Source organism: Crocuta crocuta, unplaced genomic scaffold (genome assembly GCF_008692635.1).
Source record: "Crocuta crocuta isolate KB4526 unplaced genomic scaffold, BGI_CrCroc_1.0 scaffold56, whole genome shotgun sequence".
Classification (NCBI taxonomy): domain Eukaryota; kingdom Metazoa; phylum Chordata; class Mammalia; order Carnivora; family Hyaenidae; genus Crocuta; species Crocuta crocuta.
The window spans coordinates 929,967-955,959 of NW_027531334.1; the positions used below are offsets into that span (position 1 = coordinate 929,967).

The 25,993-nt window shown below is 38.6% G+C and overlaps 1 long non-coding RNA gene across 1 annotated transcript in view; it reads left to right on the forward strand.

The window, feature by feature from the left end:
* Positions 1–4,042: 4,042 nt before the first annotated feature.
* LOC144238057 (uncharacterized) overlaps positions 4,043–25,993 on the forward strand; it is a 48,152-nt gene continuing 26,201 nt past the window's right edge. Inside the window, exon 1 of the long non-coding RNA XR_013336998.1 lies at positions 4,043–4,253. This is a non-coding gene — a long non-coding RNA (uncharacterized LOC144238057). The remainder of the gene's footprint in view (positions 4,254–25,993) is intronic.

The following is a 25,993-nucleotide window of genomic DNA, read 5'->3' on the forward strand; positions in this document are numbered from 1 at the left end:
GGAATGAAATGATAACAAATCAGACCCTGTATTAAGACTTGGATTTATTTGTTTAAAATATAGGTTAGTTTTATCGGAATATTGAACTACATACCCAAAGCTTTTCAAAGCATTTGTTAAGACATGTGTTGGATTCTCATTTGAAATAAAAAAAACCCAAAAAACAAAAACAAAAAAACAAAAACAAAAAAACCCTGAAGCTGAGTTACTCAAGGTCATACAGGTATTAAGTGATTCTGAAAGATTTTAACCCTGGTCTCTTTAGCCCAATGTTCTTTCTTTCTGCCAGCTCACTGCCCTTATTATAGGGCTAGGCACTGACTAAAGAGGAGTACAATGTGACAGAAGAATGGGCATGGCCCATAGGCCTACCGTGTATAAGTCTCTTCAGTACAACTAAGAAAGAAAGAGGAGAGAGGGAGGGAAGGAGAGAAAGAGAGAGAGAGAGAGAGACAGACAGACAGACAGACAGACAGACAGAAAGAACGTGCCAGAAAGAAAGAAAAAGGGGGGAAGGGATAATTAATCAACTCCATAGGAGGAGGACGGAAGAGTGGCCATAAGAGGAAGGGCCAGAGAGAGCCTATGAAGTCATACAAAAGATGCAAGGAATGAATACAAGAACCCCAAACTCTGATATGTAAGAATTTAGATCTACCTCTAAAAGTGGAAGTGGTTGATTCTATGACAAATAAGTACCACTTTATACAGCATTGAATGAACTAATGTACTCATTATCCCATTGAAATAATACTGGCTAAAAATACAAGGGTTGTAAGAAAATTTCATGACTGCTAGATCCTTAATGATTTGGTGAAGGAACCCAGAAAATTTGTGTTTGGGGGCCAAAAGAGAAACCCATGAAACTCAGTTCCCACAGCCCTCCACCCGTCCTCAGCCAGGGGCAGAACTCTGGGCAGGATAGACCTCACCCTGCCCTAGTTTAGCATTTCCTATATTCATTGGCCTGCTTCTGGGAGGCAGAATATGATGCTCTGGTAAAATTTGTCCTGACAAGTCTTTTGATTCAATTTCTAAACACTGAAAATAATCTCCCTTTCTTTCTCCCTTAAAGACTGAGTTTGTCTCCTTGTCTCAAGGTCATGTTGATGGGTATGGTATAAAAGTGGTCGAGGGCCAGCTGAACATCTTCCTTGACCCCCAGAACGGCAACCCTAGGAGCCCAAACCCTCCTAAATTTGGATTTAAACTCCTAGATTTTTTTGAATATAAACCTCATCTCAGCCCCTCAATTGTACCTGTGGTAAAGGGGGTTAAATTTTTCTTTCTCCCTCTACCACTGGGAGTTCAATAGATTTTTGTTCTCTCTTCATCTCCCGCCCCACCCCTCTAGTGCTGAAGGCTTGAGGTTTAAGTCTCTCTTGAAGAAACGGCCATGCTTCATTTAATCCTGCTGCAGCCAGACTGCTGTGGATGTCATGGTTCTGATGAGACATTAAATCAAGGTAAACATTAATCCCCCAGGCTGGAGCAACTATGAAGAGAAGAAAAATGTGGTTTCACCTCACAGGAAGCACTACAGTCAATCCAGGCCCTCTACTTTGTTCCCTAGACCCCACACTCTCAAGAATATATATAAAATGCTCCCTCTGGAAATATATTAGAAGCCACATTTAATTTGGTGGGGAAACTATTTTCACAAATCTTGCCTGAATACAAATGCTTCTGACGAGTAGTAGACCAAAATAAATAAATTTGTGCATCAAAACAGAGCACTCCTGCTTTCAACAAAGAAGACCAATATAACCTATATTGCACCATGACCTGGGTGCAGTGTAATGGGATGCAGACAGTATGGGCAATCATGCAATCCAGTTAAATCACATAAAAAGAGCAAATCTGATTTCAGGAAAAGATCAAGAAGGTGCCAGCCAGCTCAGGATTGCAATTTCAGATTCTCTCTCAAAATCTTTCAATTTTCCATATTTCATTCTAACTCACATGGAATTTTGATGACAATTAAAGATATATTTTTAAGGCTAATTTTACCAGCACCACTAATTAGAGAATTATTTTTTATTCTGATATAAAACATACATGCTCGGCCTGTGTCTACACCCTTTATGCGGTTCCACTGCTTTGCCCATTGATTCCCACACCAGCACCACACTGATTTGATTACTGTGGTTTATTGTAGGTTTCAATACCTTATGGACAAAGTCTATTTCATTTCTAAAATTCTCATTGCTCTTTTCACCCACTTTTTCTTCCAGGTTAAAAATTCATTTTGTCAAGTTTAAATAAATAAACCTCAATGGGATTTTCACTGAAATTGATTTTGGAAACAATTGACATGTTGCCTTGAAATAGATCTCCATAGATAAATGAGAAACATTATAAGAAAGGACTTATCATTTGTGAACAGCCCCTTCTACATTAGCCAGAACTTTTTGGGTGCCAGAAACAAATTCTAATTAAGTCATCTTTAAAAGAGGGGAGCACTACAGGCAAGCAGCAGCCCCAATTCCATATATAAACTCTAAAAACTATGAAGTATCTAGAAAAAAGAGTGGAAAATTTTCCATGGCCTTGGTTTCGTATAGCTTTAAAGAGGATACAAAAATATAAACCATAAAACAACTGATAAATTGAACTTGTTCAAAATTCAAAGCCTCGCTTCTTTGAAAAACACCTCTAAAAAAATAAACAGACAAGTAACAGACTGGAGGTAAATATTTGGAAAACATAAATGTGATAAAGGACTTGTATCCAGAATATACATTCTCACAGTATAATAAAAAGAAAACAATAAAAATAAGAGCAAAAGATTTGATCAGACACTTCACTAAAGATATATAAATGACAAATAAGCATGTGGAAAGATGCTTAATATTATTTTTCATTGAAATTGCAATAAGATACCACTGCACACATATTAGAATGTTNTGATAAAGCAAAATCGTATAGCTACTTTGGAATACAGTTTGGAAGTTTCTTGTAACATCAAATATATATTTAACATATAGCTCAGCAATCCTACACTTAGGTATTTACCCAAGAGAAATGAAAACGTATGCTTATATAAAAATCTGGATACAATTATTTATTGTGGCTTTCTGCATAATCACTAAAAGCTAGAAATAGTCCACATACCCATGGGCTGGGGAATGTATAAACAAACTGTGATATATCCATATAAAGAAATACTACTTTGCAATAAAAAGGAACAAACTATTAATACTTGCAACAATGTGGATGGATCTCAAATGCAGTCAACCAAGTGAAAGAAGCAATGCACAAAGGCTATATACTTAAGGATTCCATTTACTTAACATCCTGGAAAAGGCAAAACTGTAGGGACAGGATAATAAATCAGTGGTTGCCAGGGAGAAGGGTGGACTACACAGAAGCAGGATTGAACTTTCTGGGGTGATAGAAATATTCTAAATCTTGATTGTGATAGTAATTACGCAGTCTTTAAAAACTGATCAAATTTCATGGAATTATTTACCTAAACTGGGTGAATTTTACTGCATGTAAATTATTCCCAAATAGATATGTTTTAACAGGGGGAGAGGTATTTATTGGCTCACATATTTAAGAAGTCTAGGTGTTTTCTCTTTTCAGACATATTTGCAGCTGAGTACTTAAGCAAGGTCCTTAGCCNCTCTTCCTGTAACAATAGCCATTTCCCCCAGCAGGACGCTGATTGTTCCTGCCTGGGGGAATGAGATACTCTGACTGGCCACCTTGAGTCATTTGCCCACCCCTGTGGCAGGAAAGAAGGGCACATCAGAATTGCTTGGTGTAGTAGAGAAGCAGTTTCCAAAGAAAGGGGAGCCAGACAGACAAAATAACAGATGTTCCAACACCCTCATTCTTGATTACTGCATATAAGGGATCTGTCTGCTGCTCTTGTTGTTCAACAATACACAGGCCTCCTTCCTGCAAGCTGTGTTCCAAGGAATCTGTACAGCATGTTTTAGAAATTTCCCTCTTGTAGTTTTAGGCTCTCATTTGCAATACATCATCTGCTAAAGATACATCTCTTAACCTTCCCCCTTTTTCCACATAAGCCCCACCCAGTGTCTGCGGTTTGGAATGTCTCCTCCATGCTAAGAGGCTGGCTTTAGGACAGAATGAATTCCACAACTTCTCGTTGGTGATATGACCTGCCATTTTGGTGACGGCACTCCCAAGAAGTAACTCTGCTGCCCAAATTTGCCTGGTTGTCAGTGGATTCGCTCAGCAGTTGCCCTGATACAACTGCAAGAGAAGAACAAGGCCAACAGGTGAGTTGGACTGACATGCGTCATTAATCTCACCACACAAGCCTAACCCATGCACAGTGCCACCAAAGCTTTCTTTCAATTGTAGAAATTGATTATACTGTGTGTGATTTTTTTAAAGGCCACCTAGGAAGCAGCTACATTTTGGGAAGAAACCTTAGAGACGGCTTAGCGTGAAAATCTAATTTTACATAGGAGAAAACAGAAACCCTGAGAGTTTCTTACCCATGTGCTCAGACTAGAACCTGAGTCTGCTTACCTAGTGATCTATCTTCACCTCTACTTTCTGAGGCTTCTCTTTTTCTGAGATTTCCTCCAGGCTGATGATTTGTCTCTGAAAATTTCTACCACAAATGAATGTGCATGTTTTGACATGCAAATCAGTCAGGGTTGCCACAATCAGAGTATCTTGTTACAAAAAACTGTAATGTTAGTCTCTTATCCTGGATGTACAATTTAGTGAGCTTTGGAGTCAGAAAAGCTTATTTATTATCTTACCATTACTCATGCACAATAAAGACAATTTTTAAACATTTAACATGTTTAAAACATTTAAACATTTTTAAACATTCACCTAGTAGGTAGTCCTTATTAAACAAAATTAGCTATTCTTTTCTCTTTGGTCTATGCCTCTGTCCTAGTCCAGAGACAAGGTTTAGAAAGGAGGGAAGTGAAGAATTTTCCAGGCAGTGACTCTAGTAGAACAAGAAGAGAGATTTCACTTAATGCTGCTTTAAGAAAATAGTGGTCTCTACTATGTAGAGAATGGAATGTTGGGACATTCCATTCTGTGAATGGATGTTGGGACAAGGAGAGGGAATAGTTTTAGGACAAGAAAAGCTACTATTTGGGTATTGCTAGGTAATATTGAAGCTTACTTTAAGTATATTGGTCTCTCACAACTCTGGGATGACACAGTGGAAAGGTCAGTGCAGGCTTTGGGCAGCTAAAGGACAGAGAAGGTGACGAAATACTAGCCAAAGTGACAGGACTAGAAGGTATAGAGGTATTCTTAGATATGGAAGGAAAAAGAAAATGGGAAGGCATCTTGGGCTCAGGAAGGCAAAAGGTCAAGTCTAAAGAGATCAATTAAACAGATAGTTGGTATAGGTCAAGGGAATGGAGGGTACTAAGAACAAGCAGCAAGAATCAGAAAAATGACCATCTGAGTCTCACCATGAAGATCTGGTTCAATAGACATTGGGTCATAAGATGGAAATTCCTAATAGTGAGTCTGGGTCCACCATTGCCACTAAGGCAAGACTTTCACATATGTCACGCCCAAGACTAAGACTGAGGTAAGACTACAGTCAAATCTACAGACAGGAAAGAGGGGGAAAGTGTTTAGACCAGAATGGTTAGCGAGTAAACTACATCCTGTTTGTGAAGAAGTCCTTCACTATTTTTCCCATGACAGCAGACTTTCACAATCCATATGACTTAAAGATAGAAACAAAGAACAGGAAAGATTGATTGCAGAATTTATAGATATAATTTAGTACTTGTGCCCAGAGGCATTTAAAAAATATGGTCTTGTTTTTCAAAATTAATAAAGTGAATACATTAATGATAAAGATGGCATCACAGTAAACACCCAACTGATCTATTTATAAATCATTTTCAAAAATACTCTAAGGCTCTTAGGGTACAGGTTATTTAGTCAAGTGGGAAGTATTCTTTCAAGTAACTTGCAATTATTCTATGAAATACAGAAATGAAAAATTCTAGTCATGGACAGTTTTGGAATTTCAGATTTGTAAGGATATGTGAGGACCTTGAAAGGGATACCTTTATTGCCTGATATGGCAGTAGGGGTGTATGTTTCTGTCTGTGTGTTCAGTAGGAGACAGGTAGAGGAATGGGTGCAATGTGTGGGATGAGAACTACTAAAAAAAAAACAATTGAGGGACTGAATTTAAGGCACTGAATATGATTTTAGTACTTAAATCATCTGATGGTTTTCAAACTGTGATCTTGAAAACTCTGAGTTGGGATCTCAGTGAATGATCTAAGAATAAAAAGGAAGTTTAACTAGAAGCCCCTATACTCATTTCAACCAAAATGATTCTGCTTTTCATGTATGTTATGGAGATTGATTTCATAGAACATTTGAAACCAAGTACTCCAATGTTTATCTCAAAAATTGTAAAGGATTTCTAAATGGACAAAAATAGAATGCTGGGAGTTCTGTTAAGTCCTTTACGGTTATTTCACTTGGAGAAGCATGGACCTTCTGTTGTCTTTGAGGTGTTTTACAACTCTAAGTTATAAAGTACAGTAATGCAAATGATTCTTGTCCATAGGAAGGCAAATTATTTTTTTTTGGGTGAAATATCACCTTGTGGGTATTGGCTTTGCATCTACTTGTAAACCTAATTATTACCTATATAGTATGTATGTCTTTGAATTATTTGGGGAACTAGGTGTCACATTTCACCAGCTTCCTCATTAATTAATGAGTTAAATCAAAGTCTTTGACACGTGCTCATTTTATGTTAATAGGAGATTCATAAGTTTTTTTAAATTATCTTTTAAAACTTATAAACAATTTGCAGCTACTAATATAAACATCCTAATTCACAAGGAAGCTGTAGCCTACTGAATCTAAGTGGCTTACTGATGTGACAATAAATTGTCAGTGTCTGTCCTATGACAAACTTAAATTTCACAACTCCCTGCCCACTGTCAACAGTGCTGTGAGATACTGATCATTGATATTTTAAATTTTGTGAGAAAATTTAAACTTATTAACACACAAATGCTTTTGAATATTAAAGTATAAAGGTAAAGTCATTTAAATTCATCACATATAAACAAAATCAGCTTTGTCTTATCTGAGAATATGTATACAAAATTTGATTTAAACTTTAAAAGGACATATCTGGACGGAAAAATTATTCTTTAACTTCCCAAAGGAGCCCCTTGGTCCACAAGAATTCTTTGGGTCTAAAGGAGGGACTCTCATCCTTTTGTTTTCTACCTCAAAACACATGATGGATAAGTCACATGGGTGACAAACTCCATGGGAACAATTACTGTGGTCTATCCGTTACATACAAATTCCCACACACTGGCTATAACTTCCTTTTCTTCCTGCATCAAGAGAACATATCAAAATGTAAATGAATGGGTGACTATTAAGGGTTTGTTCTGAAATATATATTTTGAAAAGGGAAATCATTTGGTAGAATTGGATATTTTACCAATTGTAAGGAATAAATTATCTGAATATATTTCACAACCTGGGATTCCCTAGGTTACTTCACCTCCATGGATTCAAAGAGATGTTAACCCTTCTTCTTCTTTTCTTAAGTTTATTTATTTATTTTGAGTGAGAGAGAAATACAGAGAGAGAGAGAGAGAGAAAGAGAATCCCAAGCAGTTTCCACATTGTCAGCACAGAGCCCAAGGCTGGATTCTATCTCAAGGAACACTGAGATAATGACCTTAGCCTAAACCAAGAGTCAGATGCTTAAGGGAATGAGCCACCCAGGCACCAGATGTTAACCCTTCTTTTGAATAAAAGGAGAAGCACATATCCACAAAGAAAAGAAAGTTGAAATTATCAAGAAAAGAAACACAATGTAAGAAAAAACAAACTTTGAAGGAGATAATTAAAACTGAAAGAAGACAGATTTCTAAGGGAGGGTCCTAGACAAGAAAGGATTAAAGGAGAGAAATAGAAAAAGATAAAGACCACAGGAAGAAGCGAAACCAATAAACAAAACAAACAAAACAAAACCCCCCTACCAGATTCCAAGGTCTTTATTTTGTTTTCTGATGTAGAAAATCTATACTTCTGGGGGTGCCTGGGTGGCTCAGTGGGTTAAGTGTCTGACTTCGGCTCAGGTCATAATCTCACAGCTCATGAGTTCAAGCCCTGCGTTGGGCTATGCTGACAGCTCAGAGCCTGGAGCCTACTTCAGATTCTGTGTCTCCCTCTCTCTCTGCCCCTCCCCTGCTTGTTCTCTGTCTCTCTCTCTGTCTCTCAAAAATAAATAAATGTTAAAAACAAACAAACAAAAAAAGTCTATACTTCTGTTATGGGCTGAGTTGTGAGCTATGCCACACACACCCCTTCCCAATTAATATGTTGAAATACTAATCCCCAGTACTCACAACATGACTTTATTTGGAGATAGGGTCTTTACAGAAATAATAATGTTAAAATGAAATTGTTAGTGGGGGTTCTAATCCAATAAGACTGGTAATTTTATAAAAAGGGGAAATTGGAAATAGGCATACAAGTAGAATACCGTGTGAAGATAATGGCAGAAATCAGAGCAATGTTTCTACCAACCAAGGAATACCAAAGACTGCCAGCAAACCACCAGAAACTAGGAGAGAGGCATGAAACAGATTTCTGCCTCACAACTCTTTGAAGGAATCAACCCTGCTAAGGCATAGACTTTGGATTTCTAGCCTTCAGAACAGGGAAACAATTTCTTCTGTTTAAAACACTCAGTTTGTGGTACTTTATTACGGCAGCCTTACCAAACTAATACACTTCTGAGGCAGTTGTAGTGGTCCTCAAGAAGATGGGACCGTGTCTGTTTTTCAGAAGAGATGAGTCTCTCTGCTGTACATCTAGAAATTGGAGAGGATTAGGAACGGGGCAGATAGGGAACCAACAGCTGGAAAGAGACTGCCAATTAATGTTGATTCAATGAAAAAGGAGGAAAATCAGACATTTTATTATGTGTTTCCAAAACACATTAAAATAATGAGAGGGTTACCAAGTGCTTCAAGGGTGCAGAATTACATTCCTGGCATCAAACAGGTCAAGCAAGGTGGAGGACATGATAAGCCTGATATGTCAGACCTTTCCAGCAGTATCATTCTCCCTAGGCCTAAAATACTGCTAAGAATGTGAGTGCCTGCAGCTTAAATGCTAATTTTCTGGGGAAAACAGAAAATTAAAATGCATGCTAACTTTTAACTATTCTCTTTGAAAATGTGAGTAAGCTGAGCTCTAGAAGTTTGCAAGGGTACTGAATAGTAACATTGTTTGTTCTCACTTACAGGACTTCTGGCCATGATATTCCTACATAGGAGTCCTCACACATCTTTCAAACAGGGAGAAGTGACTACTGGCATTATCAAAATTATAGATTAAACAAAAAATCTAATGTGTGTACAAAGTACATGAGGATAAAGAATATAATGATTTCTAAAGCTAGAAAACATTAAAAACAGGAGAATAAGACTAGGTTTAAACAACGAAAAACATATTCGACCATCAAAAGTATATGCATCAAGAAAGTATAACAACAATCACATACAATTGCATAAAACAATTAGGCAAATATTGCATAAGATTACTGGACTAGTTTGACTATACTTAGGTACATTACATTTATCATGTGAAAACTTCATACCACCAAATAGTCTTCCAGTCATCCCAGAATCGTGTTTTCCTGTAACAGTTGTGTACCATCAACAAGGTGTGACTACCATTCCTCTACATAGACCATAGTCAGTAGCACTGTGGAAAGCAGTGATAATAGACACACTCTACTACCTTGAAAAAGAATATATGATTTTCTCACTGTCAGTTGTCAAATGGTTGTTATCAAGCATGCATCACAGTTCAGGTTATGCGAGGTTTTCTATTCTGGGATGTGCCCTATGGACATTATGCTCTTCCCTGGGTCATTATCCTTTTTGCTTTTCCCCTTTCTCTGATCGTTTTGTACTTTGCTTTTTCTCCCTTCTACTCAGTTGCGTTCACTTGCTAAATCAAGTGAATTTTATATTCCATACTCCTACTTCTCCAAAATGTGGTTAATGATCCACCTGTCCAAACAGACTCTCCCTTCTTATTAGGCCCATATCTTATGTGCCCTAAACATTATTTCTCAAAAAGAGTATTTGGATTCTAACATCCTTTATCCCCTTGCTAAATAAATAATTGGGGTAGCTATCTGTTGTTGGGGAGGGAAGTCAGGTTCCTTCCTAGTATTTTCAAGCATTCATAGGTCTACTTCCACCTGAGACAAATAAATAAAACATCTTCACTTGTGCATTTCCACCACCTTTCTCTTCCCTTACTCTTATAACTTAGTCACTTACATAGGGCTAGGCACAGTGTTACTCATTATATGTTATGCCATCCATCCGCCTTTGCATTCCATCCCATAATGCTTTCAGATTTCTGCTTCTTTTTCCTAGACTTCATGTGTTTTATTGTATTGTCTAGGAAAAGCCAGTTTCCTAAAATTTTTTTCTAGTTCTTAGAAAATCCTTTTCAAAAGTGTGTTTTTTCTTTTACATATTCATAATTATATTTCTCTTTTTTTGCAGTATTTCTTCGTACTCATCACATTGGCTCATACTACCTCCCTGCACAGTTAAGCACTAGGTGAATTCTCTTTTCAGATATACAACTGGTCTGGGTTGATGTCTACAACTTATATTTCTATAAACTTCTCCTGGACCGAATGCCCACTTCCTGGCTTGCTGACCCTCTTAACAGGCCCGCCCCCCCACTTTTTGACAATTTGCATCATACCACTTCACTTTTACAAAAGATCTACATAAATACTTGTTTTCATTAACCATTCCCTTCCCCCCCAAAAAGGGGATTTTTGTTTTTATGAAAATAGGTGGAGAGTGAAAATGGCATTCAGCATTGGCTTTGCAGCAATCCAGCATAAAGGTAGAAGGCAGCAAGGGTAGTTAGAGCGGCACCACCAAACTTCTTTCCCAGAACTACACTCAGCATCTCAGCAGCCAGTTGCTGTAGCTTTGAACTATGTCTGTGAACATCTCCGCTTTATCTTATTTTGTACGCCCAATAGCAAGATGTGTCCTGAGGTACAAGAAAAACCCAAGAGGTTATTTGCAGGATCTAGGAAGCCTCCAAAATGTTTTTTATATAAACTAATGATAATTGCTTTGCTTTATACTATTTCTGTTTACAAAAGATTTCTACTTTTGGATAGTGGGGGAAACCTGTATATTAGCTGTCACTCTCCTGGCCTCTTTTTCTCAACTAGTATGTTTTACCTGTGGAAATTCCATTTCTCATGATGCAATGCTTCGCCTCCCCAGTCTCTATGTTACTCCCCACCACCCCACCTTTTTTTCCGGTGTTACAGGTTCTAACTGGGTATAAAAAGAGAGGTCTTCAAAACCATGTGAATATACTTAACCTTACTGAACTATATACTAAAAAAAACCCCAAAAAACAGTAAACATGGGAATGTTATGTTTTTTACAATAATTCAAAAAAGAGAGAGAGAGAGCTAGCTAGCTCTTGACTGGGTTTAAGAAAAAGGAAAAGGAGAGAAGACAGCCAGCCTATGACTACCCTTAAAAGGCAGCAGATAAGTGGCAGAGGGTTGCTGCCTAGGTTTTTATTTAAAACAAAACTATCTTTTGTGAAAGGAGATGCAGACCCCTGGGTGTGAGGAAGGAGTAGGGAAGGTCTTCCTAAGTAATTTCAGTTGAGCATAACAAAAGTAAGTCACTTAATTGTCTTTCCTTACAGAACCAAAGACATTGTACCTGGTGGAAATTCCCCCTGGATTCCGGCAGTAACTTGATGGTCATTGCCAACTGCAAATTTTCATCTTTTCTCACCTTTGTAGGTACATGTGTAAGGAAGAGACAACTTTATTAGGAGCCACCATCAAACTACTGTCGGGGCGCCTGGGTGGCTTAGTCGGTTAAGCGTCCGACTTTTGCTTAGGTCATGATCTCGCGGTTCATGGGTTCGAGCCCGGCGTCGGGCTCTGTGCTGACTGCCAGCTCAGAGCCTGGAGCCTGTTTCAGAGTCTGTCACTCCCTCTCTCTCTGACCCTCCCCTACTCAAGCTGTCTCTCTCTCTCTCTCTCCTAGAAATAAATAAAACATTAAAAACAAAAAAGCTGCTGTCTTACAGGAGTAGCTCATTTTAAAAGACTGCTCATTAGGGGCACCTGCATGACTCAGTTAGTGAAGCATCAGACTCTTGATTTCTGTGCAGATCATGATCTCACAGTTTCTTGGGTTCCAGCCCCCCAACAGGCTCTGTGTTGACAGCATGGAGTCTGCTTAAGATTCTATGCCTCCTTCTCTCTCTCAAAACTAAACAAACATTAAAAAAAGGGAATGCTCATTAAACAAATTTTAAATCAACTTTCCACTCGTGTTTAAAAAATTTCAACTAAGGAAAAAAGAAAGCAGCCTGATACCAAGTCCCTGAAAAATTTAGAAACTGATTAGAATGGAGGTAGAAGAAGCTATTTAACTATCAAGATGGGAAATGAGAGGTTCCAGGCATTTTCAAACATTTAAAGTGCAGTCTAATAACATGGGACAAGAAGAAGACATTACAAAGAGCCATCCTGGTAAATAAAATTATTTTTTAACTAGCTCAAGGGAATAACTATCTTCAGTATTGGACTAATGAGGGGTAGATTGTTCATTAGCACATAGCCAACATTCTGCTACAGTTTCCAGCTGTGCAGAGAACTAAGAAGAGAATAAACTAAGACAGTCCACTACTCTCCGGAATCATCAATCTGTATATAAATCTTATGGAGTCCAGAAAAAGATAATCACTTTATATATATATACATACACACACACACACACACACGCACACAGACACACACACACACACACATACACAGAATCAGGTTTACTTCTTAAAGGACAACAACAAGCAGCTACCTTCCATGGTGTGTGATAAGAGAATTTCACTGCTTCTCATTGCTCAGTGGCCACCTTTATAAACTTCCTTTTCACCCAAAAGGTAATGTTCCTATTAACACCAAACCTCTCAGTTAATACCCATGCTTTTCTCTTAACTAGTTGCTACCTTCAGAGGCAGGAAGAAGGAACCCAATCAAAAGGCAAGTCATGTTAGGAAATATTTAGTTTTCTTTTGTTTATTTAAGTTGGTTTTACTCAGATCCTACCAAATGAAACCATCATGTAAGAGCTAATAAATATGCACAGATGAACAAAGAACCATTCTAGCCCTCAAAGGAACTTCAGGAGGGAAAACTCACCTTAGCCCAAGGTCTATGGGAGGAAACAGAAGGGGGAAGTTAATAGTGAATTAAACTGGGAGAAGGCAGTCTCAGGGTAGAGCCAGGGATGCTATCTTTCATCCCTTTCAAATACTGGTTCGGCAGTGAGGACAGTCTTAGAGCGTTGCTTTGATCTACTGACTGGAGAAGAGGCCATAGAAATGAGTTGCTTGTAATTCCATTCCAGCTGCCCCCATATCTCTATAAAACTTGAAAGCTCAAGGAAGGTCTGTTCCTGGATAATTAACACTTGAAAATCAGGAATAAGTACTGACATAGAGACCTGCACCCACTTACCAGTTTTATAAGAAAACAGACCTGCTTCATGCATTCATTTCTAAGTACCATAGAATGTAGCAAAGGCCTTGCAATGATGCGGAATTATGTGAGTGGTCTTAGGGAAAAGTAAACAGTACTGTCCACTGCCTGACAAGTTGATTCATTCACTCACCTCATCACTTCTTGAGGACCTTCTACGTGCCAATCACTGGGTGTATGTAAGATGCTATACAAGCATACAATCTAGAGGACCAAACCAAACCATCCAAAACAGATCTTCCAAATGCTTTATCAGCTATGTGTTTCACCCTTACAGGGGTGCATCTAATCTACATCTCAATGATTTGGATCTGTTCAATCTTCAACCTTTGGCTTTCTTTTATTGCTAGTGACATTAGGATTTTTCAAGATATTGCCTATGTTATTAGAAACCATTAGTCAGAAAATTAGAATTCATTAGCAGGCAGATAATGTGCTTGCTACTATGATATATGGGACTATATTTATCCTGCAGTGTAACATATCTGCTTCATCAGTGTAGGAACAGGACGATCTTTCATCTGGATGAAATAGCCTTGAAAGCTTCGTCACTGCATTGCAGCAAGAAGCTACTAAAATGGTTCTTCCTAGCCTTTTTGCTGATTTAAAAAAAAAAAACAACACTGCACCACCTCCCAAGGGCTTCCATGCAGTTGCTATAGCAACACTATATCTGAGTCAGAACTATTAACAATCACCATGGCAACAAGTGTCTCACTTGCCATTTCCAGAAACTCATTGCGTTTGGACTAGAATCATCACACCATGTAAAAAGGGGTGGAGTTTTTCTCTCACTAGGAAACAGGATACTTTCTCCAAATAACTTATCCAAAAGACGTTTTAAATGAAATAAAAGTATAAGGGAATCATGTTGCCATAAGCTGATTATCCTCTTTTCTGAAATATTATAGTTTAATGGAAATGGCTAATATGTTAACATGGCAGATTCACTTTTCCTACTAGGATTCAGTAGAAAAAGTTCCTATTTTTTACATTCTCATAACTGTTTTCTCTTGCCCAGCTCTTTTTGTCTCTAATTTCCCTTCCTTCACTCTGTCAAACACCCTCTTGAATATTTAGCAGAGCAAAATTCTTTAGAGATTTGTGGATCACACTTGTCAAGTTAGAAACAGCAGAAAGGATCACACATATTTCTGGAATTGCACCAATAATGGAGTGTGTGATACTTTAGCAGAAGCGGTCATGGTGGAGCTGTGGGGCCATTCTGTGTCCCTTCTTCATGCTCAAGATGGTAAGACTGCAAGAGAGCGCAGTATCCAGATTTTCATCCAGAGTGTGGCCTCCCCAAGTAGTTGGACCCTGGAACAAAACCAACACGCTGCAGCTCCAGTCTGAGAACTCCTGGACCATCTTTACATTCATGTCACCCTTGCTTCCCTAGATGTCCCAGAACACCTCTCTACCTCCTGATCCCAGGGCCCTCATTGTGTCATATCATGTCACACAATGACATTTTCATGGATTTGCAGCCTGACTCAGAGTTGCAAAGGCCAAATAAGTTTGACCAGCAGCTTTCAGAACAGGTTTTCATATGTATGGACCAAAAAAAAAAAAAACCAAAACCAAAACCAAAGACAAACAAAAAATAATAAATGCACAAGTTTTCCAAAACCAAAACCCAAATAACATTAAATTCCAATTTGACTTTTTTTCCCTAAGTATCTTGTTTAGTGAAAACAAAAGTTCTGTGTTTGATATGCCCTTTTTCCCCCTCAGAGCTCTCATACCCTGGAGAATGAAGACAGGCTCCAGAACAAGGAAACTTGAATGCAGAGACCACCACTGTACCAGTAATGGGAGAAGGGAAACAGAGGTGACCCTTCTTTTCACTGAGAATCATAACGTTATTGACTCTTCTTGCCTAGGATTTGTTTAGAATAAAAGTTGAGGGGGGAACAGGCAGGCAAATTGGTGTCTCAGGAAGCCAATGTGATAGAAAGTCCTTGAGGAAAGACTCTCCAGTCTGCTGTTAAGAACTTAGAAGGACTCCAAGGTCAGAGTGACATCAGGCTGAAAGCTGAGGGCTATCCTGTAGCCCAGGGTACACAATCATTCAGAAGGAAGAAAAATGTTGCATTTTATAATGAACCCACCTTTGAATGAAGCTTTCACATGACTCTCTTGACCCTGGTTACCCAAGAAAATACACACAAACTTCTCCAGAAAATGTGACACTGGAAGATTCACATTACAATTTCCTCTGAAATTCTACAATTTGTCTACAGACTACTTAATTTTTCTATAACTTTTTCCCATGTTCTAAATGAAACCAAGCCAAAGCCCCTCTGGAAAAGAAAGCCATGGTTTTTGTGACTGGGTGTAAACAGTCAAATTAAGGTTCGGCTACATAGTAATCAGTGTTCAGGACTTCATCTGGGAGACTCCTCCTCCGATGGGCATTTGCCATGGCTATTTGTACACTAAACTGTAAGTAAATAAGTATAAGCACAAGCTTTGGAGTCAAATCTCTTATTCCTTTCTTTACTAGCTGTGAGACCATGGTAAGTAAGTGACTTCATCACACCTACCATATTTTTTCTTCATCTTTGAGACAGAGCTAAGAATACCTAGTTCATAGAATTGTTCCAATGATTAGATGAATTAATCTATATATAAAGCATGTAGAATAGAAAAAAAAAGGTTGTGTTTTATAATGAACCTACCTCTGAGTGATACTCAGTAAATACTACTGGCACTCAAATACTTTTACACTATAGTTGGATTCAGTTTGTCTATATACTCATTGCTTCCTAGTCATACAGATATAAATCGATTTTTTGCTTTAAAAATTTTTCAGGTGCCTGGGTGGCTCAGTCAGTTAAGCGTTACTTTTGATTTATGCTCAGGTCTTATTACCAAGGTCATAAGATCAAGCCCTGCATCAGGCTCCATGTTGGGCATGGAGGCTGTTTAAGATTCTCCCTTCCCCATACCCCTCCCATTTACATGCATACGCTTTCCAAAAAGAATTTTTTTTTCATTAACTATATTCATTCTTCATTTATTCAACAAATATTTATCTCTGAGAGGCAGAGACAAGATGTAGGCCTTGCCTTGTAGGAGTTATAATTCACTAATGTTGAAAAGAATAGTATGGGAGGGAAAGCATTGCAAATGAGATTCCAGTTTTGGAACTAAACAAGAGATTTTTCCCAGCTGAGTGAAGTGGTCCTGCACTAATCTTTGTGGACTGCTCTCTTTCTCAAACACAACTTTTAATAGGTAAAGATACCCACGGGCTTTTGTACTCCATTTGTGAAGTTATAGTATGGTTTGTCCCAATACTGCCATTAAAATCGCCTAGTATAAAGTGTGCGTTACTCTTGGCTATAAAAATAAAAGTTCCCTATAGACTAGAACTTGGCAAACATAGTTTGATTAAGTTTGGCTATTTTTATTTTATGCTCAAAGGGAAGCAACGTGCCCTACTGAATCAAGCTGTTTTGAAGTCTGAAAACAGGAGTTTTCATTCCCACTTTGCCACTGAGTTATATTTGGAAAGTTACTCAGTGTTTTCCCTATTTGAAAAAAATGGAGAATAATATCTGCCCCCTATATTTTATTATAATGAAGGGGAGTAAAAATGTTAAATGTTATAATGAATCCTAATTCTTTCACTTGCTGTCTCAGAACAGAAACTGGAATGTACTGGTTCTGTTTGTTTCTTATGCTACAAAGTAAGAGCAAGTGAATATAATCCATCCAGTCCAATTTAGTCATGTGCAAACAGGCTTTCCAGGTTCAGAAAAGTTCAGTCCTCTTCAGCCACAATGAAAGAGCAAGTACGTAGAGAGAGGGGCACCCATCTTCTGCGCTCCATTTCAAACACTTTGTTTTGTTATCTGTGCACTGAGATAGATTTTTCACAAATTTACTTCTCACAGCAATTCACAACATTCGGAAATAAATTGCTTTGAGATATACTCTGCTTCCGCTTCTTTCAAGAAAGCTCATGGAAGACAGCAGAGAAGTTTTATCTTTCACACACACACACACACACACACATACACACACACACCCTAAAACGAAATCATTTAGTTATCACTACCCCAAGTCCTTTTTGGTAGGGACCATCCTAGGTATATCAACAGCACAAAAGGACTGATGAAGCAGTGAACTGTCCAGGTCCACCGTGGACTGGGAAGTCCTGTAAAATCAGCTGGTTGCTGAAAGTCAGCAGTAATTCTCAATGACAGACTTCTGCTTTTCTCCACCAAGTCTTTCCTAGTCTCTCCAGCTTGAAGAATCTTTCTTATAAAACCTTCAAATCTGCTTAGCTGGCAAACTTTTGAAAAAAAGGTTACATGTTCTCTGTGGGCAGAAACTCTACCTTATGTTTGTTTTCCCCACAGCAGCTAAGACAAATAACTTGTACGTCCTAGTTAATAAAGGTTTTGATTTTAGGATTCTGTAGAAAAAAAATTAAAATACTTGCTGACTCCTGCTGATATACAGACAAAGGAAATAATTCCATCTGGGGACACTGGTTTCAGCTTCCTTTGCAACCTCACCTACCGAAATTAGATAGTGTTTGAGATATATATATACATATATATATCTCAAACATATATATATATATATAATCAAGATCTCTCTAGTATTGCCTTATGTGTATGGATCTTATTAAGGCCAAGGGCACAGATGGCTCAACTCCACCTTAATTAATCAAGCTGTGAAGTAGAGAAAGATCTAGAAACATGGGCAAGAATTACCATTTTGAAGTATTAAGATGGTCTCTGTGGCTTAGACATTCCAATGTTGTAATATCATATTCAAATTGACTGATACTACCAGAGATCCACCCAGGACTTGACAGTCCTTTTGACCCTCTGCTAAGTAGGCATTCTCAACATTTCAGTTTGGAAAAAAAAGAAACGTATTTAGGGTTCTTTGGTTGCAACAGAGACAGCTCTGGTTACTTTGAGCAAGCACTATACTATTGGAAAGCAACTAGGCAATGCATATGATCAAACAGAAGCCTGAAGAACCCAACTTAAAACAGTTAAGAACCAGGTAGCTTCCAAAGGTCTCAGCATTATCTGAGTAGATGCTTCCAGTGCGTGAGCTTTGGGGTTTTGTTCTGGCCAAGAGTGTGATTATCTAAAGTTAGGGCACATGTTCACTGCTTGGCTATTCAGGAAAGAGAATCTAGGAGGAGGAACGTCCAGGGAAAGCCATGATTCCATAGAAACAGGATGGGCCCCTGAATTTACCAATCCACTAAGATTGTAAGGAGAGAATTTGCCCCCTACTACCCCCCCTCCGCAAATATCAAGAAGTTTTAAGCAATGGGAAAAAGGATATTGTTTGCCTTCAAAACAGCAAACATCCACTATACCAACACCCCACTTTCTCTTCTGCCATAGATGTATCATTAGATCTATTCTAAGTCTGTTAGCCCTTAACAGAAAAAGTGGGGAAATTATGTGTGCCTGCTGTTTAGAACCTAACTAATTAACTTGAGCCATCAGCTAGCACAATTTCCCCAGCACTATATTCTTCCTACTCTTCTCCTGCCCCTCTGGATCACAGCATGTAATCCAGGTGCTCCATTTAGTAACATTTTGCAACATTGCTACTATCCCCACCTCCCTTGCTTCAAAGATGATGATAACCATAAGGACAGTGGCAGCTTTTAATATTTTCCAAGCTTAACAAAGAAAGGAAGGAGGGTTCTGTAATATTAACATGTAGCTGGACGGGAATAAGCAATTGAAGCAACTGGCTGTGGAAGGTTTATGATGTCTAAACCCCCACCAAGCTGCTATCATCTCTCCATATGTCTCCTGGTCATTGGGAGCCAAGTTTAGAATTGACAAAAATCAGGGCAATGCCTTTCTTGGTCATTATACCTGTAAACAAGCAAATAATGAGGATGACCTACTATTCACCAAACTGGCATGTTTAGTAGCAGTCACCCAGAAAACATGCCTGAGAGTGAAGACAGGACTTGCATTCATACAAGGCTTCAAAAGAAAAATTCTGCATGTCCATGTTCTGCAATTTCTCTCCAATATTTACACATTATAATATGACAGCATAATGTATATTTACTCTGATTACTAGGTCATTTTCACTTCCCAGCTATTTGGCTGATAATTGCTATTCACTGTGTTTCCTAAATGCTAAATGAGCAACATGCTAGTGCTGATGAAAGTTGTACGTGCCATTTTAGTGCTGTGCCAGGAAAAGCAGCCGGAACCATGGGGGTGCCAATTGCAAAGGCTCACTCTCTACCGACCCAATCTTAGGTCCTCAGTTTTTCATTCAACGTTTCAGAAGTTATCACTTCAGTTACACATTCAAAGTAATAGAAATAATGGTTTTTGTGATTCATTTATGCTAAGTAGCCAACAAACAAAATCCAAAAGATCCTGAATTATCTAAGTTTTAATTGGGTCTTTCCAGTGAATACACAATCCAAATAATTGACAACTCTTTCTATTCTATGTGTTTATAGGCCAAAATTTGGTTATCTTTCCTGCTGGTTTTCAAGGACTTCAGATGTCTATATTAGCTATAGGAAGGAATGCACAACTATGATTTGAGATGTGGCATTTCCTGCCCAATAAAAACCCTTTGAAAAAGTGTTCCTCCCAAACTCTCATTTTAGATGCATCCTATCTGCAGCTTTCAAGGCCTAGACAAGAAAGAAAGGAAAGAAAGGAAAGAAGAAAGAAAGAAAGAAGAAAAAAGCTGAGGATATCATGCCTGGCTTTGTTTCCTGAGGTTTGGGATAAAGATTAGTAACAGCACTGGTGTGACCTAATGAGTTTCATTTGCTTCTGGTTTTAGGAGAGCATACATTCAGATACAGGTTTGCAGAGCTGTGAGGAATAAAGAAATCAGACACTAAGAAGTTGACGCAGAGAGAATAAACCTGCATGTCCTTCATAAACAAAGCTGCATGCTTACCTGTTTGACTGTAGCCCTGCTTTCGCAGTGAGTTGCACAGTGTTATATAATGGCCTGTGGCTAGGGTATAGTCAGAAAGGATAAAGGGGGCAAAGTAAGGCTTGGTATTTTGCAAGTCTGTTCAAGGTAGGTTACAGAATGGATAATTCCCAGGCATTTGCCTCTTGGGGACACAAATTAGGCAGATATTGCTAGGAGATAATTATAGGTATTTCTACAAAACCAACAGGGAAGTTTGGTAGTTTTGGATTATGGTTGCAGAGGTGACCTGGCAGCAAAGAAAACTTAATATAATTATTTAAGCCACAGGGTGAAGTGAGAGACAAACAGTTGTTTTGAAAGTGTTATAAATTCAAGAATAAGTATTCCGTCATACATGCAGTTTGGAAAGTTAAAAACAGAGTGGCACTACCAATGACAACAAAAACTATTCCATAACACTAGCTTTTCTAACTTTTTCATTTCACCTTTGCTTCTGTCCCCAAATTCCTTCTTTCCACAGCATTGTCTTACCTGGATATACAGATCATAATTATAAGACAGCCACTTGGCACCGTTTCACTCTGTTTTGGGCTCCAAATATCTCTGATATGTCTTGGTTTAACCCTTTGTCTTTGTTCATCATTTGTCTGAAACTTCATAGAAAGCTAACTAGGCTTGAGTAAGAACATATGACTTCCATTCATTCCCTTTTCACAAGCCAAGCAAGACATTCAATTTCCCGAGCCTTGGCACCACCATTTGTAGAATAACATCTACCATGCCCAACTCACAGGATTATTTCAGGAATCAAAAGCGATGAATACAGGGGTGCCTAGGTGGCTCAGTTGGTTGAGTGTATAACTTCAGCTCAGGTCTTGGTCTCATGGTTCCTGAGTTCAAGTCCCCCCATGGAGCTTTCTGCTGTCAAAGTAGAACCCACTTAGAATCCTCCATCGCCCCCCCACGCATCTCTCTCTCTCAAAAACAAACACTAAAAAGGAGATGAAATAAAATGTTTTAAAACTGCAAAGTGCAAAAACAACAAAAGTTGATTCTCTATATTTTGTTGATTTTAGAAATTTTGGAAAATAAGAAAATGAAAACACAGACAAAGTCTTTTCTCAGATGCACAGTTTTGTATCAAGGCTAAGAAGTCTTCTTTCTCAATTCTGTGCAGTCACCTGGGGCAACTCCCCTCTACTAAGGTGGCAGTATCTGTCACATTCATATCTTGTTTTGAATCCAGAAGTCTGTGGGGCATGGAACCTCTAAGCATATACTACTACCCAGATCCTTCCTACATTCCTTTAAAGAGTACACCTTCCAAGATGGAATGTTGCCACATTAGTTCACACACAAATACTCCTTATTCTGATGTTCAATTACTTCTGAATGCTGTCTCCTAATGCTTATAGATGGACTGCTAGGAAACTGCGGTATCGAAATAAAGACAATGCAAAAAGCAGCATTCCATAGGGGACAGGAGGATAGCTTGGCTTTGTGGTGGGCACAGATCCTGGTGATTGGCCAGTATCTTTCCTCAGTCTTCTCTAGTCTGGATCCATCATTATTTTGTTGGTTGTTGATTTGTGTGTGTTTGTGTGTTTTTCTCAATTCAGTTCCATCTATGGCATAGATAGTACAGAGTATTCCCAGACAGAAGCATCATGGTATTTATCAGCCTTGGTGTGTGGTTGAACTGTGTACTCATAAGTATATTACCATCAAATGAAAAGATATTTTAGTTAACTAGGTAAAAGTCTTACATACTGACTCAGGATAGGTTTTACTCCTTGGTTTCATCCTAACATGACTAGATTTGTAATGCCATAGCTTCTTTCCCATGTACCTCTTCCAGGATTCCTAGACAATATTGCTAAAAGGAACTCAGAGTGGAAGCCATGGTAGATGAAAGAGAACAGACACTGGCAACTTATAAGCTACACAGAGTCCACTAACGCAGCACCCAGTCTAAATTCCTGGCTCCTATTCCAACACTCTCTTATTGTAATACCTGGCTTCCATTTGCTGCACCGATCTCATATTTTCTTGTCTGAAAGAGGAATTTTAAAATGGTAGGAACAGAAAAGTTAAAGGCCTGATAATTATGCAGAAGGCAGGGCTGATAGTGGCAGGGAGCCAGCACAGAATGAGCCCTTGTGAGCACTTCTGTCTTTCCTTGAGTAGCGGAAAGAGTTCAATCACATTCATCAAAAAGATTAAAGTGCTTTGAGCTACCCCTCCAGAGCACTTGGAAAGAGATGCCTTCTTCTCTGTCATCCAGAGCAGCTTAAGTTTTTCCATCTATTAATTTCCTACATCTGGTATAGTTTTTCCAACTTTCCACCAGAGCTTCCTCTTAAAAACTATTGGGTCATTCAGAAACAACCACTTGTCCTTTTCTGAAAAAGTTTTGAGGCGCTTGAAGGGCAGGGGGGTGGGAGAATGGGGTCAATCTGGGGGGAAAAAAGTGATGATTCATTTTATTTTTAGAACCCTTGGTTTCCAGCTCTGTATCATGTATCCATAAAAATGTTGTGAAAAGTAAATAGAATGACTTGTGGGAGAAAACCTGAATCATTCAATCCTGAGAGAATGCAAGAGTCTGAATCAGGTTCAACTCAATTCAACAAGTATTGATTGACTGCCTACAATGTGCTATCACAGGGTTAGCAAGCTAAAAAGTAAAAAACTTACAGAGAGGGGAGTGATTAAAGCTCTCTTGCCTATAGTACTTGGTGCTCTTTTATACCTGAATCTTAACTCACAACTTAACTCATCACTTATAACAGGAAATTTTTGTGGGAAGCTTTTGCCTTCAGAGTATTCATTCCCCAACCCTGGTAATAGGATAACGATTTTCTTGGGAAAATCCCCTTCCTACTTTCAATCCATCACATTTGTTAAAGTTGATTCCATCACCAGTAACAGGGGAAGAAATGTGATGTGAGCTAAGATGACCAGAACATGACATTCCCCTAGCTACAGTGATTGGTTCAGGAGAGGGCACATGATAGTATCAGACCAATCTGAACTAATCCTCAGACTATTTTCCAGAGTCACCAAGAGATACCCTCTTTCTGGGGAAATATCTGAGAGCACAGATTAAGGGCCTGAAGCTGCTGACAACCATATTGCCATTAAAAGAGGCTGAAGAGAACTAATCCAGAGACAAGCACTAAAAGAAGGAACTCTAAAGCCACTGTTGCAGCCCTTAGAAACCATCTCTTCCAGAAGCCACCCTACCCCCTTGGAATTCCCAGTTACTTAAGAGAATTTTTCAGGGCACCTGGCTGGCTCAGTTAAAAGTGTGTGACTCTTGATGATCTAGGGGTCATGAGCTCAAACCCCACATTGGTAGTAAAGATTACTAAAAATAAATAAACTTTTAAAAAACAGATAATTTTTCTTTTTCCACACCCAGCTTGTATTGGATTTATTGTCAGTTGCAATTCAAAGAATACTGATAAACCTATTCATATATTCGATGAATTATCCCAAAGAATGTCAACTTTCCTTCTAGTACCCTTGAGAGAAAAGAGAAGCATTAAGAAATCATATTTGTGATTTTTATATATAGTTGTAGAAGCATGTAGCTTATTTTAATATGCCTTCTCATCAGGAAGGAACCCATAAGTATAGATCACTCTCATTTGTTAATTTGGATAAAGGTAACACTAACCTTAAAACCACTGAACAAGAATATAAGTTCCTAGGGAGGGAGAGTGAATATCAGAGTATGTTTATCAATGGGCACATTTGCTGATGGTTTTGTCAACACCTTCTACCTGATACCTCCTAATATAAACATATTATATCCCATATCTCATAATATAAGCCCGTGTGGGTTCTCCTCTCCCCCAGCTGTGTGTAATATGGGACTAACTGAATTTCAAGAGATTGACAATTCTGCTCACTTGGTCTAAAAGATCCTGAGACAGTATCAATTTTCATATTGCAGTAGCATAAAGCTTACCATCTATATAAAGCTGCTTAATTTATTAAGAGATGTAATAAATCTTCTAGCCACCAGGCCAAGAGTTTTACATGCCAAACACTTATTGAAATGTCACAAGACCCTATTATAAATCCTATTAAAAATGTGAAAGCTGAGGTCCCTAAAAGTTAAATACCTTAACCAAAGGAAGCTAGGAATGGAGAGCTGGATTTGAAACTATGTCTATATGATCCCGAACCTAGTACCTCAACTATATTATTCTCAGTCCATAATATTCTCACCTTCTCATCTTTTGCTCACTCTCATGATTGCCAGTGGAGTCCAACAGAATCTTGAGTCAACTAATTCAATTCAATTCAATTTCTTGAGGTTCTGCCCCACACTGCATGATTTCCTCACCTTAATGCTAGGTAGTATTCCCCAGCTTCTCAAACTTTGAAGTGGGATTTGTTTGTTTTTGTTGTTTAGGGAGAGAGAGGTGGGGGGGGGGAGAGAGAGAGAGATTGAGAATACCAAGAAGGCTTCATTCTCAGTGCAGAGCCCAACTCAGGGCTCAATCCCACAATCCTGGAATCATGACCTGAACTGAAATCAAGAGTCAGATGCTCAACCAACTGAGCCACTCAGATGCCCCCAAACTTTGAAGATTTGATCAATCTCAGAGAGCAACTACCTAGGGAGACTCAGCTCAGTGTGGGATAAAGGAAAGAGCATATCTAGTCCTTTGTAACCCACTGTTTTATTACAAACTCCTCATCATTCTCTTTAAATCAATTCCTCCTCTAAAGTAAGTACCAAATCTCAAGTTATTGGAACAGCTTCCTCAAATGAAGAATCATTTAACCAGGTGCTAAATTCTGCAAATTTCTTCTTCAAAATTACTCCTGTTACTTTCTAATCCTACTACAACCTTTGTTGTACTACCTGCTCTCCTTAGTATTATTACAAGTTCTTCCTATCCAGTATTCATTTCTGATCTCTCCCTTCTCAAATCCAAATGAAATATAACCTAAAACACCTTTATATCACATTACCTGACATCTTAAAAAAGAAAAAAGATGGGTGGTGGTGCCTGGGTGGCTCAGTTGGTTAAGCATCTCACTCTTGATTTCGGCTCAGATCATGATCTCATGGTTTGGGAGACTGAGTCCTGCAGAGGGCTCTGTGCTGACAGCCCTGAACCTGCTTGGATTCTCTCCTTCCTGCTCTCTCTGCCCCTCCCTGGCATGCACACACATGTGCACTCTTTCTCTCTCTCTAAATAAACTTTTGGGGCACCTGGGTAACTCAGTTGGTTGGGTGTCCGACTTTGGCTCAGGTCATGATCTTGCTGTCCATGGGTTCGAGCCCCGCATCGGACTCTGTGCTGACAGCTCAAAGCCTGGAGCCTGCTTCACATTCTGTATTTCCCTCTTTTTCTGCCCCTTCACTTCTCATGCTCTCTCTCAAAAATAAATAAACGTTTAAAAAAAACTCTTAAAGACACACAAAAACAACTTCATATTCTCCCATTGTTTGCCGAATGATTT